Raw genomic sequence first — 22326 nt, 5'->3', positions numbered from 1 at the left:
CTCCAGTGAGTTGTTTAATTGTCCACTACCATTCACAACTGGATGTGGCAGGACTGCAGAGCTTAGATCTGATCCATTGGTTGTGGGGTCGCTTAGCTCTGTCTATCACTTGCTGCTTATGCTGTTTGGCACACAAGTAGTCCTATGTTATAGCTTCACCAGGTTGACGCCTCATTTTTAGGTATGCCTGGTGCTGCTCCTGGCATGCCCTCCTGCACTCTTCATTGAACCAGGGTTGATCCCCTGGCTTGATGGTAATGGTAGAGTGGGGGATATGTCGGGACTTGAGGTTACAGATTGTGTTCGAGTACAATTCGGCTGCTGCTGATGGCCCACAGCACCTCATGGATGCCCAGTCTTGAATTGCTAGATCTGTTTGAAATCTATCCTATTTACCATGGTGGTATTGCCACACAACACGCTAGAGGGTAGCATCAATGTGATACCACAATGACTATGCGGTGGTCACTCCTACCGATACTGTCATGAGCAGATGCATCTGCGGCAGGCAGGCTGGTGAAGCTGAAGTCAAGTATGCTGTTCCCTCTTGTTGGTTCCCTTACCATCTGCCACAGACCCAGTCTAGCAGCTACGTCATTTAGAACTCAACCAACTCGGTCTGTAGTGGTGTTACCGAGACAGTCTTGGTGATAAACACTGAAGTCCCCACCCAGCCCTTGCCACCCTCAGTGCTTCCTCCAAGTGGTGTTCAACATGGAGAAGCACTGATTCATCAGCTGAGGGAGGGCGGTGCGTGGTAATCAGCAGGAGGTTTCCTTATTCATGTTTGACCTGATGCCATGAGACTTCATGGGGTCTGGAGTAGATGTTGAGGTCTCCCAGGGCAACTCCCTCCTGACTGTATACCACTGTGCTGCCAACTCTGCTGGGTCTGTCCTGCTGGTGGGAGAGGACATACCCAGGGATGGTGATGGTGGAGCCTGGGACATTATCTGTAAGGTATGATTCCGTGAGGATGACCATGTCTGTCTGTTGCTTGACTAGTCTGTTGAGACAGCTCTCCCAATTTTGGCACTAGCCCCCAAATGTTAGTAAGGAGGAGTTTGCAAGGCTACGATTGCCATTGTCGTTTCCGGTGCCGGGTGGTCCGTCCGGTTTCATTCCTTTTGTGTGTCTTTGTAGCGGTTTGTTACAACTGAGTGGCTTGCTAGGCCATAAGAGTCAACATATAGGCCAGATCAGGTAAGGACGACAGATTTCCTTCCCTAAAGGACATTAGTGAACCAGATGGGTTTTTACATCAATCGACAATGGTGACAATGTTTCCTGGTCATCATTAGACTTTTAATTCAAGATTTTTATTGAATTCAAATTTCACCATCTGCCGTGGGTTCACCATTACCCTGGGTCTCTGGATTACTAGTCCGGCGACAATACCACTACGCCATCACCTCCCCATTCTTATTAAGTAGCAAATGCAACTTAAAAGTATAAATGCAACTTCCTTCTTTTTTGTTGAGTGCTCAGGTGAAGTGATATTTGGGCTGGGCTGCGATGCTCTGTAAAACAGGATTGTCCACAACTATCCACCCCAACCTCAAAAACCTATACACAGTTGCACAGCTGGAGAAGCCTGGGCTCAGAAGCTGGAGGTACCCGCTGAACCTCGCCCTAAAATGAGACGAGCAGCTTTGGGGGAGGTGAGGCGGGGGGCAGAGAAAGCTCAGGGCAGGTGAGTGGAGAGGGGAAGGTGAGGTAGTTGAGGGTGGGCTCAGTCGGTAGCTCAGGAGTGGCATTTGAGAATGCTTGGGTGGGAGGAAGGGGAGAAAGCTGAGGGAGAGAGACATAAAGTTCAGGGGGAGAGTGAGGAAACTGCATGCTAAGAAACAGACGGAAGTGTGTTCAAGGATGTAACACACTCAAACTCCAAAAATTAGTCTGTAGCAGCCTTGCATCACACTGGAGATCCAGTTTGCTCCCTCTGGGTGTTACAAGAGGGAATATCGAGGGAGTTTGAAGCAAATCAGAAATTATTAATGAGTGTAATTTATGCACCATGCACGTTCTTGTAATTCACTTGTAAATTCATGTTAGAGAAGGCTACAGGCAAACATCTCGCTGCACAATAAACAAAATGAAACTCCACTAGGGCAAGAGAAAATGTCGATTAAAACTCTTTCTCAACTCTAATGCTAAAGGCCAGTCAGCTAGGCAGATCAGGGAAGCCACAAGTTCCATTGCTGCTCTGTGCTGTAATAGGCTACCACAGCTGGGGCTAGCTTCTGTGCCCGAGAGTCACAAGAGGAGAATACATTAGGCTGGGATTCCATTCCCGCTTGCTGTCCAGAAACTCATGATGCAGGTACCTGACCGTCGGGCAGGGAGTGGCATCGATCCACTTCACAGTCAAATCTCAGGCACACACATGAAGATTGAACACTCGAGCAAAGCACCGGAGGATAGCTGGCTCCTGTGGAACTGCACACCAGTATCTTCACGGAGGAGAGGGGAGGGAGAATTGAAAGGAAAAGAAACTGCATTGCCACCCCCTCATGCATTAATTTCTGCAAAATGTTTCCAGTTTGGAGTTCAAAATCCAGGCTGACACTTCCCACTGAGGAAGTGCTGCACAGTTGGAGGCACTGGCCTCTGGATAAGGCGTTAAACTGAGGCTCCCATCTACCCTCTCAGGTGGGACATAAAAGAAATCGGAGTCATCTAGAAAAGAGGAGTAGGAGTGTTTCCCCCAGTTTTTGGCAAACATCCCCCAACCATCTGAAACAGATTAACTGGTCACTCATTGCACCACTTTTTGTGGGAGCTTGCTGTGCACAAAACAGCTGCCACGGTTGGTCACATAATAACAGTCAATGTACTCCGTTTTACGCAAGTGTTTGGGGGCATTGGAGAGATTTGATAAAACACTGTAGAAATGCAATTTCTTTCTTTCTTTATCTAAAGCAGCATTACTAATGAGACGCATTGTGATAGGGATATGCTGAATCATCCAATTCACCATGCTGACACTACTGAACAGAGATAGCAAGTGTGCCGCCAAGATTCTGAAACCTGTCTACATTCTGCACAAGAATCACTCAGCCATGCGATGCAGGAATGAGTGAATACTTATTCAAATATGTGTTCAAACATGGACAAACAAAAATCTGTAACCTGTTATAAAGACAAAGGAGCCATACGGAAATGATATAAAGACAGCTGGTGCAGCAAGGGGAGAAGGGAAATCAAGCAATAAACCAGCCTGGGAACTGACACGCATAACACCTGCGCTAAAGAGAGCAGTCTTTATATTCTCAAGATCTTAAAAACTCATTTTCTACATAGAATCTACCCCCAATTCATCCCAACTGTACCGCTGTGACCTCTACAGTCTCTCTCTCTTGCTGTTTATCCTCCTTTTCTGGTACAGCCTCACCATATGCTTTAGCATGAAGCCAGCAATGCCAACAGAGGCTGAACACATGCTCATTAATGGTAACTCCACCGTCCCTCCTGTTTTCTCTCTCATCCTCCTGGACCTTCCTTTGTCCAATACCTTACCCAAGTGGCCATTCTTCATGGGTGAGTTGCTCCATCAGGATGGACATACTAAACAAATGTGGATGGTGTTATAGTAGAGGCCAATCCCATCCTGATTTATTTTGATTCATTCAAAGGATGTGGTCGCTGGCTAGGCCAGCATTTATTGCCCATCCCTAATTGCTGTTGAGAAGGTGGTGGTGAGCTGCCATCTTAAACCGCTGTGGTGCAGATACACCCACAGTGCTGTTTAGTGCTGGAGATTATGAAAAATTAAAAGCTCTGAAGTATTTTACAGTGAAAGCATTTTTATCCATCCTTTTGGAGTTAATAGTTAAAATTTTTCAGCATTTCTGGTGAAATCATGGGAGGGAGATGTAGGGGGGGAGAGAGAGAAATGCCTTGATATTTAATCCAAGTCCAGCAGAGTCATATGCTTTCTAAACTATAATAACAATGGGTAGCTGTCAACCTCAACACAGCTCCACTAAGACACTTCTCACAACTGCCACCTTCCCTTACATGGGAATTAGTGGTTAGGTGTTCAAGAGCAGACCAAACTCAACTCACATCACAAAGTAATCACCGCTGCAAGGAGCACATGCACAGGGGAAGGGTCAAAGCTGCAAGATGCACATGTTCCTTTTTAAATTTTCTGTAGAGGCATGATACAACTGAATGGCTTGCTACGCCATTTCAGCGGGTGGTTCAGAGTCAACCACATTGCTGTAGGCCCACAGTCACAGGCAGGTCAGACCGGGTTAGGATGGCAGATTTCCTTCCCTAAAGGGCATTAGTGATCCAGATGGGTTTTTACGACAATCCAGTTTCATGGTCATCATTACTGAGACGTGGTTTTAAATTCAGATTTATCAATCAATTAAATTTAAATTCCACCAGCTGCCATGGTGGGGTTTGAACCCAGGTCCCTACAGCGTTAGTCTGGGTCTCTGGATTACTAGCCCTGTGGCATTACCACTCCTTTTCAAGGGCAATTAGGAATGAGCAACAATTGCTAGTCTTGCCAGTGACACTCATATCCCATAAAGGAACAAAAAAATTGTGTCGAGGTCACTGCTGCAAGGTACACATGCAAGGAGGTGGTCAGATTGAATCAGATTTGGGCTTGATTGTGATGCCCCCCATGATTGAACAGCTTGTCACTTTTGTGGTCTGGGCTTGTATGTTAAAAAGAAATGGCCATTCTGAAGTGGATCAGAAGGCAGTGACTATAATACTCACACCCCACGAGTCAGCACCCCCCGGGGACGTGGGGAAGAAATGGAGTAAGGGTCTTTCACAGCAGGAGATAAAGGAGAGGTTACCTGATCAGCTTGTGCTGGTTTTGCGGGGTCTGAGAGCTGAGCTCAGCATTGTGAATTGTGTGTGGGCAGATAGCCTCGCAGCCTCACGAGTTGTGTGCAGTTACAGCCAGAAGCCAGCCCTCATTAGCTAACAACTCACATCACTGTATCAGCAGACTGCAAGCAGGAAATCATTTCACCTTCTGATCTTACAAACAAAAGCAGCAATCTCGCTAACGAAACAGTAATCAAGATTGGCTAAAGGACAAGATTCACAAACCTTTCGCCTCTGCCAGTTGCTAATAAAAGGAATATTGAACTGGTCACAGCCTGCATCGCTAATGGAGAGTGTGCTCTTTTTAAAGTGCTCTTCTTTCCTTAACTGGAGATGGGTGGCAGGGAGGGGGTTATGGTGCGGGTGGGGGGGGAGCAGCACTCCTGCAGCATCTGTCTTAAATAGCCACTTTCACGCACCAGATCAGATTGGCAGTGTCGCTCTGGGATATTTGACCATGGAAATGACCACAATACAGTGTTATCTTGTTCTCGCCTGACATCCGTACACATGGATTTTTCAACGTGAGTCACTAGACCCAGAGCAGAAACAAGTGGATCTTAATCAGGAATTGGAAACCAGGTGTGGGGCCACTCATTTGATTGGCACCCCAGATAAGATTTTGACCTGGAAAAAACAGGAACTGAATCTCCGTATGCGGGTTTGTTATGGTGGAGGCAAGATGGGGAGAAACGTCTAGGACACTGAGAAACTATGCACGAGCTGTATGTGAAACCTGCTGTAGCTCTGTTGGCACTGCCTTCTCCCAAGAGGTCGCTGACGCGTCTGAGAAGTTCACCAATTTGCCAGGTTTCCCCGCAAATTGGTGCTGAGAGGGAGAGCTGGGTGGCATTTCAGGCGGGCTCGATGACACGAGGGCAATGATCTGATCTGCAGTGGATGATGGAGCCCCGCGTCACTGAACAATTGTTCGGTTGTAGGGGTTGTCCTAGCATGTGCTGCCCAATGAACAATGTTCAAAATCTGACATTATAATGTGAGGCTAACTTGAATGCACACAAGTGATGCGCTGCAAAAGGGATGTACGCTCAGTGCTCTGTCTTGGATAAGACATAAGGCCCTGCCCTGCACTTTCTGGTGGATGTGAAAGGTCTCATGGCATGAAGGGAGCTCCGCAGTGTACTGGGCAACAATTATCCCTCAACAAACATCGCTAAACACAGGTGATCTGATCGTTTATCTCTACTATCTGCGAGATGTTACTGTGCACAGAATGCATTTCCTAAATTACAACAGTGGCTACACTTCAAAAGTACTTTATTGGTTGTGAAGTGCTTTGGGATATCCTGAGGTTGGGATATAAATGCAAGTTGTTTCTTTTAATGAGCTGCTGCATGGCCAATAAGATGGCCCAGGGCTGACAAGCCCTCTCATTTGTTTTGTGTCCTCACTGTATATAAGTAAATGTCTTTACTGCACTTTCCTCCCTCTCATGTCCAGCAGCCCAGCAGGAACCAGAGATCTGCAGGGTTAAACCTCACTTGGGATGTGGTGTGTTGCTGGCCCCTCAGCGCCCCCTCCCTCAATCTCCATTATTTAACGCCACGAGAGCAAAATTTGCACTTGAAAAGGAGCTGCAGATGAACACAGGAACAATATCAATTATTTCACACAGAGATGATCATGAACAACAAAAAAAAAACGCAGCTGAAGTAAAGCATTTGCTGGTTGAAACAGAGGAGCGGAAAAGGGCCTAAAGAAATCTTGTAATTTTCTAATGAGTCCCTGTCTGTCTCACGGCCCACGTATCTTTCAGCCAGATGGTCGATGGAAGCAAGGAGAGAGTTCATCTAACTAAAGCTGCCACTTCCAATCAATCAGCAAAGCAGTGTGTCTTCTGTAGCTGTTAAATCTCAGTCAGACAAGAACATCTTTGACTTCTGCACACGCAGGTTGCAACTAATAACTTCAAGTAATCATCGATCATCTTCTTGTTGGCTCCTTTGACCTCTCGGCACTCTATCCTCTCTTTCCCCCACCTTGGCTACACACCCATCTCAAATGGGTCTGTAGCAAACAGGTAGCTCAGCAGACACTACCTACCATGTATCCTCAGGGAATTGAGCCCAAAGGAAAAAGTACCGCGGATGTTGGAAACACAAGAACAAAAACGCTGTAAATTTTCAGTCAGCCTGACAGCATTTGCGGGGATGAAGGTTTCAGTTTAATGACCCTTCATCAGTGACCCAAAACGTTAATTCGGTTTCTCCCTCCACAGATGTAGTTGAACGTGATTAGTTCCAGCATTTTCTGCTTTTATCGAGCCCATAATCCAGGCTGACACGACTACTGCAGTGCTAAAGGGCTGCTGCATTGCCAATGGTGCCTATTTTCAGATGCAATGCTTAAACCGAAGCTCCGTTTGACCTCTCAGGTGACAGTAAAAGATTCCATGGCCAGTATTTCAAAGAACAGCAGGTGAGTTCTCCATGGTGTCTTGGCCTATATTTATCCATCAGCCAACATCTGATCATGGCTGATTGTGGAATCATGCTGGGTGCTAATTGGTTGCACTGTTTCCTACATTATAACAATGACTACACGTCAAAAAGTATATATTTGGCTGTAAAATGCTTTGATACACCCTGAGGTGTGAAAGGTGCTATAGAAATGCAAGCGTTTTCTTTCTTTCAAACACAAAAGTTATTTATTTTTGCTTTCTTCAATGTATTCCTTCTCCCCTGAAGGTGGTGACTATTTCTGGGGTCTGGTTGCTTAGGAACCAGCTGCTTCTTCATATTGCAATCAACAGTTCACTCTTTATAACACACCCTTCATGCAGCACCTTTAATATACACAGACCCTTCATGCAGCACCTTTAATATACACAGACCCTTCATGCAGCACCTTTAATATACACAGACCCTTCATGCAGCACCTTTAATATACACAGACCCTTCATGCAGCACCTTTAATATACACAGACCTTTCATGCAGCACCTTTAATATACACAGACCACCCAAACCACCTCACTGCTGCAAGGAAAAAGGACACAGAGCCAAAGAAGCTATTCGGGGCTGATTTGTTTAAATGCGTGGCACCAACCTATGTGTGACCTGCATGTGAACTTTTGGGTTGCTGCATGATTGCTTAGAGGAGACATTGATTAGGAGGGGGTGAATAAATTTTGGCCAGAATAAGCTTTAAGAAGGGAGCTTCCCTCTGTATCTAACCCTGTGCTGAAACTGTCCTGGGAGTGTTTGATGGGGATAGTGTAGAGGGAGCTTTACTCTGCATCTAACCCCATGCTGTACCTGTCCTGGGAATGTTTGATGGGGACAGCGTAGAGGGAGCTTTACTCTGTATCTAACCCCATGCTGTACCTGTCCTGGGAGTGTTTGATGGGGACAATGTAAAGGGAGCTTTACTCTGTATCTAACCCCGTGCTGTACCTGTCCTGGGAGTGTTTGATGGGGACGGCATAGAGGGAGCTTTACTCTGTATCTAACCCAGTGCTGAAACTGTCCTGGGAGTGTTTGATGGGGATAGTGTAGAGATAGCTTTACTCTGCATCTAACCCCATGCTGTACCTGTCCTGGGAGTGTTTGATGGGGACAGCGTAGAGGGAGCTTTACTCTGCCTCTACCCCTGTGCTGTACCTGTCCGGGGAGTGTTTGATGAGGACAGTGTAGAGGGAGCTTTACTCTGTATCTAATCCCGTGCTGTGCCTGTCCTGGGAGTGTTTGATGGGGACAGTGTCAAGGAGGCTTTACTCTGTATCTAACCCCGTGCTGTGCCTGTCCTGGGAGTGTTTGATGTAATAGTGCAGAGGGAAATTTACTTTGTATCTGCCATCATTATAACTGATGTAGAATTGTTTGATTTCGACATTGGCCGACAAGCGCATACGCCTTCCATTTCACACTAACAACTAGATGAGCACAAAAAGCATTAATCAATTTAAAATTGAGAAATTATTTTGTACAACTTTTTTAAAAATACATGGTTACGGAAAAACATACTGCTGTACCACAGGCACAATTACCATTTCAATTGCTCAATCACTCTCTAGGGACCAATCTTGATGCTGCTCAATTTTCACCACTAATTCTCCATGCAGGAGGTAATAGGTATTTAAACGCCCCCAATCCAATTCTGCGGTATTTTATTACTGTCAGTATTTGGGCTGTATCACCAGGATTCATGATGACAAGCTGCTTTCACTTTAATTACCAATCGTAATCAATGAATTACACTACGAACACTTATTTCAATAATGCACATGTTGGAATTGTGGAAGTTAAAACAGGTCCACGCAGGCTCTTTCACAGAATCTCTGCTATCGATTCCACTGAATACCTTAAATACGCTGGAAAGAAGCATTTATGAAGTGTTTCATATCCTTCAGACCTCAAAGTATTTCAGTGAATTAATAACATTTGAAAAATGTCAGGGAGAAGAAAAGCCACGTGGTTCATTGAAAACAAACTCTTTACTCTAACTCTTCCATCAAAGCTCATCCACTGCTATCCTAACTCTCCCACTGAAGCCTATTCCTCCGGCATATTAACTCTCTCATTGAAGCCCATCCCTCACATGGTATAGTGAGCACCAGAGTATTAATACAACACAGTCTTAAGTACAATACGATGATGTTCAGGGCAATAGCATGGCCTACTCTACTTAGTGATTACTTTGAAAGGGAATTTTTACCTTCCAATGCAGCATCTGAGGAGTTGTGAATGGTGCTGAACATTGTACAATCATCAGCGAACATACCCGCTTCTGACCTTATGGTGGAAGGAAGATCACTGATGAAGCAGCTGAAAATCGTGGGGCCGAGGACACTACCCTGAGGAATGTTGTTGCATACACCAATTTTAACCTTTCCTTTTGCCCAGTTTCTGTCCTGTTTTTACTTTTGATTTTCCCTTTAATTCTTTGAAGTTTAGCGATGTGTAACTGTAGTTATGGTTTTCCTGAAATTTTTTCATATCATATAATAACTTGCCTGGCAGAGCATGCCCCATACAGCAAATTAAACACTGCATGCTACACTGAACTGTGGACTGCTCTTATTTGATCTAAAAGACCCTGAATGTTCACCAAAAGCTGCCTACTTTGTGGTGAAACCCATTTACACAGCTGTAGATCAGAGAGGAAACTGACTGCAAACTTTCTGTCATATAATTCAAAGCAGGAGCAAGGACATTAACTCAGAGACTTACTTCTTCAAATTCTAGTCCAGTTGGTCAGTGACCACTGCACATTTGTTGGAAATCTGGTTGGTGGGAGAGGGGGAGAAACATGTTTGAAATATAAGATATAAGGTGGGTGATGACGGGTTCCAAGAGATTTTCACAAGTCCATAAAAGACAACAACATGGAATGGGCTTTTAGATCAAATAAAAGCTGTCCACAGTTCAGTGTAGCATGCAGTGTTTAACTTGCTGTATGGGGCATGCTCTGTCAGGCAAGTTATTATATGGTCGGAAAAAATTTCAGGAACACCGTAACTACAGTTACACATCACTAAACTTCAAAGAATCAAAGGGAAAATCAAAAGTAAAAACAGGACAGAAACTGGGTAAAAGGAAAGGAAAGGATAAAATTGGCGTATGCAACAACATTCCTCAGGGTAGTGTCCTCGGCCCAAACATCTACAGCTGCTTCATCAATGACCTTCCTTCCATCATAAATTCAGAAGTGAGGATGTTCGCTGATGATTGCACAATGTTCAGCACCATTCACGACTCCTCAGATGCTGAAGCAGTCTGTGTCCATATGCAGTAAGACCTGGACAATATCCAGGCTTGGACTGACAAGTGGTGAGTGATATTCGTATCATACAAGTGCCAAATAATGACGGCCTACAACAAGAGAGAATCTAACCATCGTCCAGTGATGTTCAAAGGCATTACCATCAGTGAATCCCCCATTATAAACATCCTGGGGGTTACCATTGACCAGAAACTGAACTGGACTAGCCATATAAATACTGTGGCTACAAGAGCAGGTCAGAGGCTAGGAGTCCTGCGGAGAGTAACTCACATCCTGACTCCCCAAACCCTGTCCACCATTTACAAGGCACAAAGAGTGTGATGGAATGCTCTCCATTGCCTGGATGAGTGCAGCTCCAACAACACTCAAGAAGCTCGACACCATCCAGTACAAAGCTGCCCGAGTTGACCGGCACCCCATCCACAAATATTCACTTCCTCCACCACCGACGCACAGTAGCAGCAGTGTGTATCATCTACAAGGTGCACTGCAACAACTCACCAAGCTTCCTTAGACAGCACCTTCCGACAGAACCCACGACACTACTATCTAGAAGGACAAGGGCAGCAGATAGATGGGAACACCACCACCTGGAAGTTCCCCTCCAAGCCACTCACCATCCTGACTTGGAAATATATTGCCGTTCCTTCACTGTCACTAGGTCAAAATCCTGGAACTCCCTCCCTAACAGCACTGTGGGTGTACCTATACCACATGGACTGCAGCGGTTCAAGAAGGCAGCTCACCACCACCTTCTCAAGAGCATTTGGGGATAGGCAATAAATGCTGGCCCAGCCAGCATCGCCCACATTCCATGAATGAATAAAAAAAATTCTGTAATTGTAAACAAGTGTACCAACCAACTCCACATCCAATGCACTGGGTGTCAGTCCATGTCAACTAACCATGTGGTTCAAGAAGGCAGCTCACCACCACTTGCCTAGCCTAACAAAGGAGAGGCAAGAAATATAGTGGCCATATCAGTAATACCCACAACCCAAGAACAAAATAAAAGGACACTTTCAAATGGTTCTTTCACTTACAGAAAATGCACAACTCACCCTCTTTTCACATAAAATGACAGTATTATTTGGGTTGGTTACATGTGGGAGCCACTAGCTGATGTCAGAGGGAAAAGGCAACACCTCCTGTAGGCTGGCATGTGCCACCACAATGACCAATGGCTACAGTTGCTTGGCAACAGACACCAATGCTGAAAACAACCTAAAATGTCACTTGACAGCTTCATGTGCGGCACTTGTGGAAGAACCTGCCTCTCAAGGATTGGCTTCTTCAACCATCAGCAAAGGTGCATCATGTGAGGACACCCCACCTGAAATGGATTGTTTGCTGCATGTCCATCATCTTTCATAGATGGAAGGATGTAGGCACTGATTTGGGGTGATGCAGTGCTACTGTATTTGTTTTTATTTATCATGCACTTATCCTGCCCTGCTCAAAGCAAATATCCACCACTGAAAATGAGAAGTTACCAAGAATTCTGACCGGCACTAACATTTTCAGGGTCTGTCTTTAAATATTTCAAATACTGCTGCAGCAGTAGTGGGTGATGATGACATGAATGCAACCAGAAAGTTGTTTTGAAGGTGTTGCTAAGTCAGGCAATGAGCGAGTTGAAGAGATATCACCACAAAACTAAAAATCAGTTTCCTCGTACTCCCTGGTTCACTGTCCTTCGAAGACAGTACTCAGTCCTCATTGCTTAATGAAGTAAGACACGTTGGCCCAACACTGGTCTGTGCTGAGCTAGCTCGTCTGAGACAGGGCAGAGTTCGCAGGATCATAGAACCTTACAGCATCTGATCATAAGGCGCAAGAGCAGAAGTAGGCCATTCGGACCATCGAATCTGCTCCGCCATTCAATGAGATCATGGCTGATCTGATAATCCACAACTCCACTTTCCTGCCTTTTCCTCATAACCCTTGATTCCCTTACTGATTAAAAATCTGTCTATCTCAGCCTTGAATATACTTAACGACCTAGTCTCTACAGCCCTCTACAGTAAAGAATTCTACAGATTTACTACCCTCAGAGAAGGAATTCCTCCTCATCTCTGTCTTAAGTGGACGCCTCCTTACTCTGAGATTATGCCCTCTGGTCCTAGACTCTCCCACAAGGGGAAACAACCTCTCAGCATCTACCCTGTCAAGCCCCCTAAGAATCTTATATGTTTCAATAAGGTCGCCTCCCATTCTTCTAAACTCCAATGAGTACAGGCCCAACCTACTCAACCTCTCCTCATAAGAAAATCCCTCCATACCCAGGATCAACCTATTGAACCTTCTCTGGACTGCCTCCAATGCCAGTATATCTTTCCTTAGATAAGGGGATCAAAACTCTTCACAGTATTCTAGATGTGGTCTACCGAGTCCCTTGTATAGTTTTAACAAGACTTTACTATTTTTCTACTCCATTCCCTTTGAAATAAAGGCCAACATTCCACTTGCTTTCCCTATTACCTGTTGAACTTGTTTGTTAGCTTTTTGTGATTCATGCACGAGGACCCCCAAATCCCTCTGTGCTGCAGCTTTCTGCAGTCTTTCTCCATTTAAGTAATAAGTACCCATGTTAGTGAAAAAGCTATCTAATTAGTCTCACTTCCCTGCTCTTTCTCCACTGACCTGCAAAATTTTCCTTTTGAAGTATTTATCCAATTCCCTTTGAAAGTTACTATTGAATTTGTTTCCACTGCCCTTTGTGTATTCCAGATCACCAAAACTTGTGAGATTTTTTAAAATCCTTATCTCCCAACTAGTGTTTTTGACACAGAGATAAAAACAAATAACTACTGCGGATGCTGGAAATCCAAAACACAAACAGAATTACCTGGAAAAACTCAGCAGGTCTGGCAGCATCGGCGGAGAAGAAAAGAGTCGACGTTTCGAGTCCTCATGACCCTTCAACAGAACTGAGTATAGTTAGGAGAGGGGTGAAATATTTGTGTCCTCTGGTTACTGATCCTTCTACGAGTAGTAACCGTTCCTAATTTATTTCATAATTTTGAATATCTCTATTAAGTCCCCCCCATAACCTGTTCTGTTAATGTTCCAAGGGGAACAATCACAGTTTTATATTCTGGACTGATTTTATTGCCCTTGGAGGTTGGAGAGGCTGGCGAGTTCTTTTCTCCTTTGTTTGTCCTGTTTTTCCCTCTCTGCTTTTTGTCTCCCAGGCTGTGTGGCAGGCTATAGGGGGGAGTGTTGGGGGAGGGGGGAAATGTTTAGTCACATGGACCAGCTGGTCTTTTCCTGCCTCTCAATTTTAAATGTTCCTGTGTTGTCTGGTCTCCCGATGTATCTAAAGTTCCACGCCCATGGTACCATTTTAGTAAATCTCCTCTGCATGGCCTTGACATCCTTTAGTAAGACATTCCAGTTGCCCTGAATACCCTGGTAGGAAATTTTTACCATGCTTCCTATTTCTGAATGCTATTCAGTGACCCTCATTGGCTAGTACACATGTGGACTTAGTGAGAATTTCAAAAAGGTACACTACCCAGCAGGTAGGTGTTTGAACTCTGGTTGACGTTTTCCCTTCCCAAAAAGGTTCAGGTTCGGCAATGGTGCCTTCTGAAGCTGAATGTTTGCCAACCATGTTGACTCACGTGTCTACTTGGGTGATGTATTAAAATGATATTGGCCCCTACAACAATTAACAACTTGCATTTATATAGTACCTTTAGTCTCAGCATCCCTGGGTGCTTCACAGGAGCATAATCAGACAAAATTTGACTCCAAGCCATGTAATGAGATATGAAAACAGGTAACTCAAATATTGGTCAAATAGGTAGATTTTAAGGAATGTCTTAAAGTACACAGACTGGTAAGGGGGCAAAGCGGTTTGGTGGTGGTGGGGGGTTGGGGGGGGCGGGGGGGTGGAATTCCAGAGCTTGGGGCCCAGGCAGCTGAAGTACTGGCCATCAATGTTTAAACAATGAAAACTGGGCTTGGACAAGAGGCCACAATTGGAGGGACACAGTGATCTCAGAGGCTTTAAGGGCTGGAGTAAGTTACAGGTATGAGGAGGGTCAAGGCCATAGATGGATTTGAAAACAATCTGGTAAGAGTCAGCAGCTTCAGAAAAGGTGGTGAAACTACAGCCAAGCCAAAGAAAAGGGAGGTGAGGTACTTGAAGAGGAGGGCAAGAGGAAATTTTAAAAAGAGAGAAAATAAAAGAATTCTTTGCAACTGTTGAATTTTTTCCAGAGAGTCTCTAATGCAGAGACCTTCTTCCTACACACCCAGACATGGCTACTAGCCTGCAAAGTACATGGGCTGCAAAGTCAATCTCTAGACAGCCATCTCATAGACCATAATATCTCATTTAGCCCTATTGTTATACTCAAGAGTAATGGTGTCTCTCGAAAGATGCGCATGCGAGGATCCAGCAGAAATTATATTACACCAAAACACTAAAAGCATCAAAAACATTTCTTTCCTTCCAAAGCAAGGAGACAAAGCATAAAATGACTTCAGCAAGTCAGGTCTTGGTGAGATAATCCAGCAAGGAGCCGGCTGGCAAGGTCATGGATTCCATCTGCAGTGCAGAGGTTGTTTTGGGGAAAGTGACAGTCGGAGTGCCACAAACCTGCCCTCTACACCACAGGTGAGGACTCAGAAAAGAAAGGAAAAATATAACAATCTGTCAAGTAATAATCCTACTCCTGATCACACCCAGGAACCCTACTGGAACCACTCAACCCATTGGGCCTGTACTGGCTCTTGGAACAATCTGCTTAGTCCCACTTCCATGTCCTTTCCCCATGTGCCCCCTTTTATTGTTTTCTTATTTTTCAAATATTTATCCATTTTCCTTTTAAAAACTATGATGATTTCTGGCTGTGTTCCAAATCCTAATTGCCCTCTGTAAAAATGTTTAGCGTGATTCTGTGATTCTCCTACACATTGTAAAGTGAGCTGGCAGCAGTCAGCTGATGGTGTTCAGTCTTTGGGTTGTTGATTTGAAGCACGTCACATTTTTTGTGGTCAATTTATTTGTACAGCTATTCATAGATACCCGTACCGCACTGACCTTGTTTAGAGTATCAGCCTAATATGGGATATGGAAAATCTAATCACCTGGTCAAATTTAAAGGGATGTGCACACTCAATTTGTTGCTTGAGACGGCAAGTGTTATTTGTGACTTCATATATCTTCAGTGATGAATTCTACATGATTTTCAATCTCTGTGAAGAACTGGGGAGAGGAAAGAAATGTGACAGGTAGATATCAACATCCCAGGGGTTACCATTGACCAGAAACTGAACTGGTCTAGCCATATAAATACTGTGGCTACAAGAGCAGGTCAGAGGCTAGGAATCCTGCGGAGAGTAACTCACATCCTGACTCCCCAAACCCTGTCCACATCTACAAGGCACAAGTCAGAAGTGTGATGGAATACTCCCCACTTGCCTGGATGAGTGCAGCTCCAACAACCCTTAAAAAGCTCGACACTATCCAGGACAAAGCAGCCCGCTTGACCGGCACCTCATCCACCAACTTAAACATTCACTCCCTCCACTACCGGTGCACAGTAGCAGTGTGTGTACTATCTACAAGATGCACTGCAGCAACTCACCAAGGCTCCTTCGACAGCATCTTCCAAACTCCATCACCTAGAAGGTCCAGGGCAGGACATAGGAACACCACCACCTGCAAGTTTCCCTCCAAGTAACTCACCACTCTGACTTGGAATAAAACACTGTTCCTCCACTGTCACTGGGTCAAAATCCTGGAACTCCCTCCCTAACAGCACTGTGGGTGTACCTACACAACATGGACTGCAGCGGTTCAAGAAGGCAGCTCACCACGACCTTCTCAAGGGCATTTAGGGATGGGCAATAAATGCTGGCCTAGCCAGCAATGCCCACGTCCTGTGAAAGAATGAAAAAAGGTATAAGAGTGAAAGGACACCTGATGTACAGCGTGAAGGGGATTCTCTGGGCAAGTGTTGGAGTAGTGTAGCACCACACTTATTGACTGGTGGCTGGCAAAGTGGATGAAGTAAGCAGATTCATCACTGTGCACACTACAGGATCTGGGATAAGTTGCACAAGAGAACAGCACACTTTCAAAAGCTTACCTAACACTGCCATGTTTCAAATCGACTGAATACCATCAACCTATTCCATATTTACTACCCGTCAAACCCGTGCACAATCTATGTTTGCAACCCCATGCATTCCCACACCACATACCACTGTGGCAGCAGTGGGTACCATCCACAATATGCACTGCAGCAATTCACCAAAGCTCCTTCAATAGCATCTTCTAAGGGAATAACACCCAGATCTTGGCCTTAGCTGTGGCTCAGTGGGTAGAACTCTCATAAGAGTCCAAAGTCTGTAGATTCAAACCCCACGCCAGAGACTTGAGCACATAATCAAGGTTAACAATCTGCTGCAGTACTAAGGGAACACTGCGCTGTTGGAGCTTCTGTCTTTTGGATGAAATGTTAAACCAATTGCCTTTTCATGTGACATCCCACAGTAGTGTTCACAGAAGAGCAAGGGTGTTTTCTGAGAGTCCTAGCCAATATCGTCAACCAATAATTTTTTGGATGGTGGGGTCTTGCCTCCCACCATCCGATGAATCAGCGAGGAACACATCCCCACCGACTCCGACTGCCCCGCAGCCAATTTACACTCCAATGAGGTGTTGATTGGCTGCAGGCGGGACTTGTGCCCCTCACTCGGGTGGAAGTCCCACCTTCGAGAGCTGTTGGCTAATCTGATTGGCCAACAGCTCTCCAGTCCTTGCAGCAACAGTGCTGTGGTGGACAGAACAGGAACTACACCAACCTGCCTAAGCCGAAGTGCCGGAGCTGGAGGACAAGGTAAGTGTAAGGGGGTCCAAGGGTAGGGAAGGCATGGGGGTCATGAGGGGGCAGTCAGGGTCCCAGGGGAGAGGCCGGAGGGGGAGGGAGGTCCGGGGGTCACTGGGCCTTAAGGGGAAGGCACCCCCAGGCAGAACAGGTCTTCTGATGGAGGCGCCACCCCACCTGAGATCGAACTTTGATTAGATCTTCCCCTTCCCCCACGCCCCATGTAGGTTCAATCTTCCTGCCAGCCTAAAACTAAAGACGTGCAGGAAACATCCCTTAATAAGGGCCTCGATTGGGACAAGGGCGGACTTCCTGTCCGAGGCCCTGTCCGCCCCAGCGTAAAGTCGCTGTGTGTTCGGGGGGGGGGAAGAGAACCTGGAGGGAATCACACCCCTGCAATTTCACGCTTCCCCCCTCCCCCACCCCGCTCCGCCTAAAACCCACAGGTGGGGGGAATGTAAAATTCAGGCCATGATCTGGGTGTTTTATTTCATTGCTAATTGTGGGAGCTTGCTATGCTCCGAGTGGTGGACCCACCAACTGGGGTAACAGAGGGTCTATGCAGCCCTGTCAGATGCAAACAGACTTCCCTCTGCTCATTCTTGCTGAACTCCTTCTTGTCGTTTAGGGCAGAAGGAGTTCCTACCCATGGAAACTCACTCCAGTGGCATTTAGAGAAAAAAAGATGAAGAACAAAATACAAATTTATAGTTCTAAATGCAAAACTAAAAATCCATCAAACTAAATTATAGGAAACAACTTTAGTAATTGAAGCTAAATTAACCAGCTTACACAGGCCTATAAGCACTGGAAGCCAGAAGTAGTTTTGGGAGCCCGTACATCTTATATAACAATAGTGCACTTCTGGAAAGAAACATGGAGATGGCAGGGAAGAAGCTTTGTTAATATTTGCAGCTATTAAATCCCATGCCAACTTCTACAAACACCTTACCATCAGGTTCTGGGAGGGGGCAAAGAAATAACAGGAACTATTTTTGAATTCAATGACTTCTCCTGCATTGTCTAGCACCCCTGAACTTGGACTGCCAGGCCAGCGTTTTCCCTTAAATTAAGCCAGAAAAGCTGACCCTAATGTCCGTCACCACACCCAGGCCCCACTGAAACAAAATCAGAATAGGCAGGTGTTTTGAGACTTTGGAAGCACAACTCTTCTAACAACAACTTGTATTTATATAGCAACTTTAACATAGTTAAACACCCCAAGGTGCTTCACAACAGCGATTATCAAACAAAATTTGACAGTGAGCTACATAAGGAACTATTTGGGCAGGTGACCAGAAGCTTGATTAAAGAGGTAGTTTCAGTGAGTGTTTTAATGGAAGAGAGAGAGGTGAAGACGTTTAGGCAAGGAACTCCAGAACTGAGGACCCAAGTAGCTGAATGAAGGCATGGCCCCAAATGGTGGAACGACTAAAATCAGAGTTGAGTAAGATGCTCGAATTGGAACAACGTCAATATCGTGGATGGTTGTAGGGCTGGAGGCACCAGAACAAGATAAAAGTGCTGCAGCACAGCTATTCTGCTCCCCACGCGCACACACATACCTTAATGATCTATCTTTCTCAAATAAAACTGTCACACAAAATTAACTGTCCTCTCTCCTAACTCTTCAATCCACTTTGTCAGTCGTGGGTGAGCTGAGTTCCATGCTGCAGGAGGAGAGGGGGTGGGTGTGGGTGGGGGGAGAGATTAATAAATGAGCCTGAATAAATATACACTGGAGCTGTTATTCCATGTCAAGGCTTCATAGCTTTCCCCATTCCTCTCCGCCTCCTAAAATCGCACACCATTCCCAGGAAATGTGGTGGTGGGTGATCACACTTCTGATCTCATTCAGTGCCACACTGTCAGCCAGTGGGGTGGGAAGCTTCATTCTCCACTCCACAACGGTGATTCAAAACTCAGCACTTTGTCCATCTTGCTCCCAGATACCTTTATTCCCCCTCCAATCCAATCTGTTCCCAAATGTTGGCTCCATCTCTGTTTGAATCACTGATCCCATTGGTGAATTCTACAGCCTCATAACCCTGTGTGTAAACATACAAACATATGAATTAGGAGCAGGAGTAGACCATTTGGCCCCTCGAGCCTGCTCCGCCATTTGAGAAGATCATGGCTGTTTTGATTGTGGCCTCAACTTTACTTTCCTGTCTACCCCCTATACCCTTTGACTGCCTTGTCAATCAGGAATCTATTTAACAGCCTTAAAAATATTCAATGACTCTGCCTCCACTGCTCTTTGGGGTATAGAATTCCATAGACTCATGACTCTCAGAGAAAAAAATTTCTTCTCATCTCCGTCTTAAATGGAGATCAGTTATTTTTATAACTGTGTCCTCTAGTTCTAGTCTGTCCCACAAGTGAAAACATCCTTTCAGCATCTATCCTGTCAAGTCCCCTCAGGATCTTATATGTTTCAATAAGATCGCCTATCATTCCTCTAAACTCCAATGGGTACAGGCCCAACCTGTCCAACCTTTCCTCAGATGACAACCCCTTCATCCCAGGAATGAGTCGAGTGAACCCTCCCTGAACTGCTTCTAATGCTATTATATCTTTTCTCGAGAAAGCAGACCAAACCTGTACACAGATGTGGTCTCACCATTGCCCTGTACAACTGTAGCGAAACCTCCTTACTTTTATCTTCCATTTGTCTTGCAATAAACGATGACATCATTCTATTTGCATTCCTAATCACTTGCTACTTTTTGTAAAACAATTTCTCCTGCTCTTTCCCAAATTTCTCGTTTTAATCTTGTGACTACAACCCCTTGTTCTAGTCCCTGCAGGCACTTGAACAATCGGTTTTTATCTACTTTGTCCCATCCTTCATCAGTTTAAGTACCTTTAGCAAATCATCCTGTAACCTCCTCAATTCAAAAATGTCAATTTTTCATGTTTTCTTTGTATTTGTATTTCCTTAAACCTGGTAGTAATCCAGTGAATCGGCACTGTACCCACTCTATTAACTCAACATCCTTTATACACTGTACCAACAACTTCACACAGTGCTCTAACTGTGGTCTTGCTAAAGTTGTATAAAGATTCATCAGTACATTTTGACTTATTCCATATTCCTTTCCATAAAACTCAGTACTCCAGTACTCTATTAACCTGACCAACTTGAGATATTGTTTTCAAATCCCTTGTGACGATGAACCTCTGCATTTCCGTATCACCTGGCCTTCCCTTATTCAAAACATAATTACTCCTTTTATTTTTTGCAACATCTCATTGACTGACATTGAATTCCATCTGCTACTTTTTCTACCATCCTATCAGTTTCTCTTACCCTCAGAATTTATTTTCACTGTGCCCCTTATTTTACTATCAACAAAAAATTGGACATCACTCGCCTGGTCCTCTATCCAGGTCACTGATGTACACTGTGGGGTCGAGGGGCTGAGTGGCCTATGCCTGCTCCTAATTCAGGTGAACACACATGGCCCCAAAACAGAACTCTCTAGGGTACAAACACATCATGAAACGATCTTTAACTTGTTTGCTCCCTTCCAACCAATTTTTAATCCAAACTCGTACCCTTCCCCCAATTTCACACCCATGCCAATAGTGTCTTGTGTGGTACCTGATCAAAGACTTGCTAAAAGTCTATGTGCACCACATGCACTGTGCTTCCCCAACCCCTCAAATCCCTTGCCTCCTCAAAGAACTCGATCAGGCTTGTCATGCATGACCTTTTTCTGAAATCTGTGTTGGCTGCTTCTAATTATATTGTCATCGTCTAGTTATTCAGTCATTTCAAAGATAAATAAAGATTCCAAAATTTTCCCTCCCACTGATGTCAACAGGCCTGTAATTACCTGAATGAGTTCAGCCTTCCTGGATGTACTGATAATTCATTCATCTTGGACTGACTTCTCGTAAATAGGGGAGGCGGTGGCGTAGCGGTATTGTCACTGGACTGGTAATCCGGAGACCCAGGGTAATGCTCTGGGGACCCAGGTTTGAATCCTACTATGGCAGATGGTGGAATTTGAATTCAATAAAAATCTGGAATTAAAAGTCTAATGATGACCATGAAACCATTGTTGATTGTTGTAAAAGCCCATCAGGTTCACTAATGTCCTTTAGGGAAGGAAATCTGTTGTCCTTACCTGGTCTGGCCTACATGTGACTCCAGAACCACAGCAATGTGGTTGACCCTTAAATGCCCAGGGAAATTAGGGATGGGCAATAAATGCTGGCCGAGCCAGCGACGTCCACATCCCATAAATGAATAAAGAAAAAAAGATCTCAGTGATGGGCAGATGCTGTTTATTTGATATTTAACTGGACAACATCGTGGGGAACATGTTAGCAGCTGTGCAGATTAGTTAATAGCCAAGTTATTGGTGGAGGAGTTACAAAAGGCAACCTCACCTATCCTTGGGGATTGGAGGGAATCAACTGGAGCTCCTGCTCCTTATTGCTCTGCAGCAGCCTCTGTTCGAATGACCTGAACGGTCATCCTGAGGGGAACTACAATGTCTCCACCAAACCTGTGACCTCTACCACCTAGGACAAGACCAGCAGGCGCACGGGAATACCAGCATCTTCAAATCCCCTCCAAGTGATTTGGAAATATATCAGGAGCCGTTCCTTCATCATCGTTGGGTCAAAATCCTAGAACTCCTTCCAAAAAGAACACTGTGGACGTACCACAGCACACACCAATTGTAGCTGCTCAAGAAGGTGGCTCAACACCTCTCAAGCAGTAACTATTGGGCAATAAAAGCTGGCCTCACCAGCAACACCCACAGCCCAAAAATTAATCAATGCATGAAATGAAGGAAAGAAAACTGGGTATTACTGACATGTTAGCAGCTGTTTGTGTGTGTGTGTGTGTCTCTCTCTCACACA

The 22326-nt window shown here is 45.0% G+C and overlaps 1 protein-coding gene across 2 annotated transcripts in view; it reads right to left on the bottom strand.

Moving 5' to 3' along the window:
- LOC144692875 (transcription factor IIIB 90 kDa subunit-like) overlaps nt 1-22326 on the bottom strand; it is a 323304-nt gene that overhangs the window by 13403 nt on the left and 287575 nt on the right. The gene's annotated exons all lie outside the window — the stretch shown is intronic.

This window comes from Cetorhinus maximus, chromosome 18 (genome assembly GCF_964194155.1).
Source record: "Cetorhinus maximus chromosome 18, sCetMax3.hap1.1, whole genome shotgun sequence".
NCBI lineage: Eukaryota > Metazoa > Chordata > Chondrichthyes > Lamniformes > Cetorhinidae > Cetorhinus > Cetorhinus maximus.
Note: the sequence above shows the minus strand (reverse complement) of the source record. Positions and strands in the feature narration are given on the sequence as shown.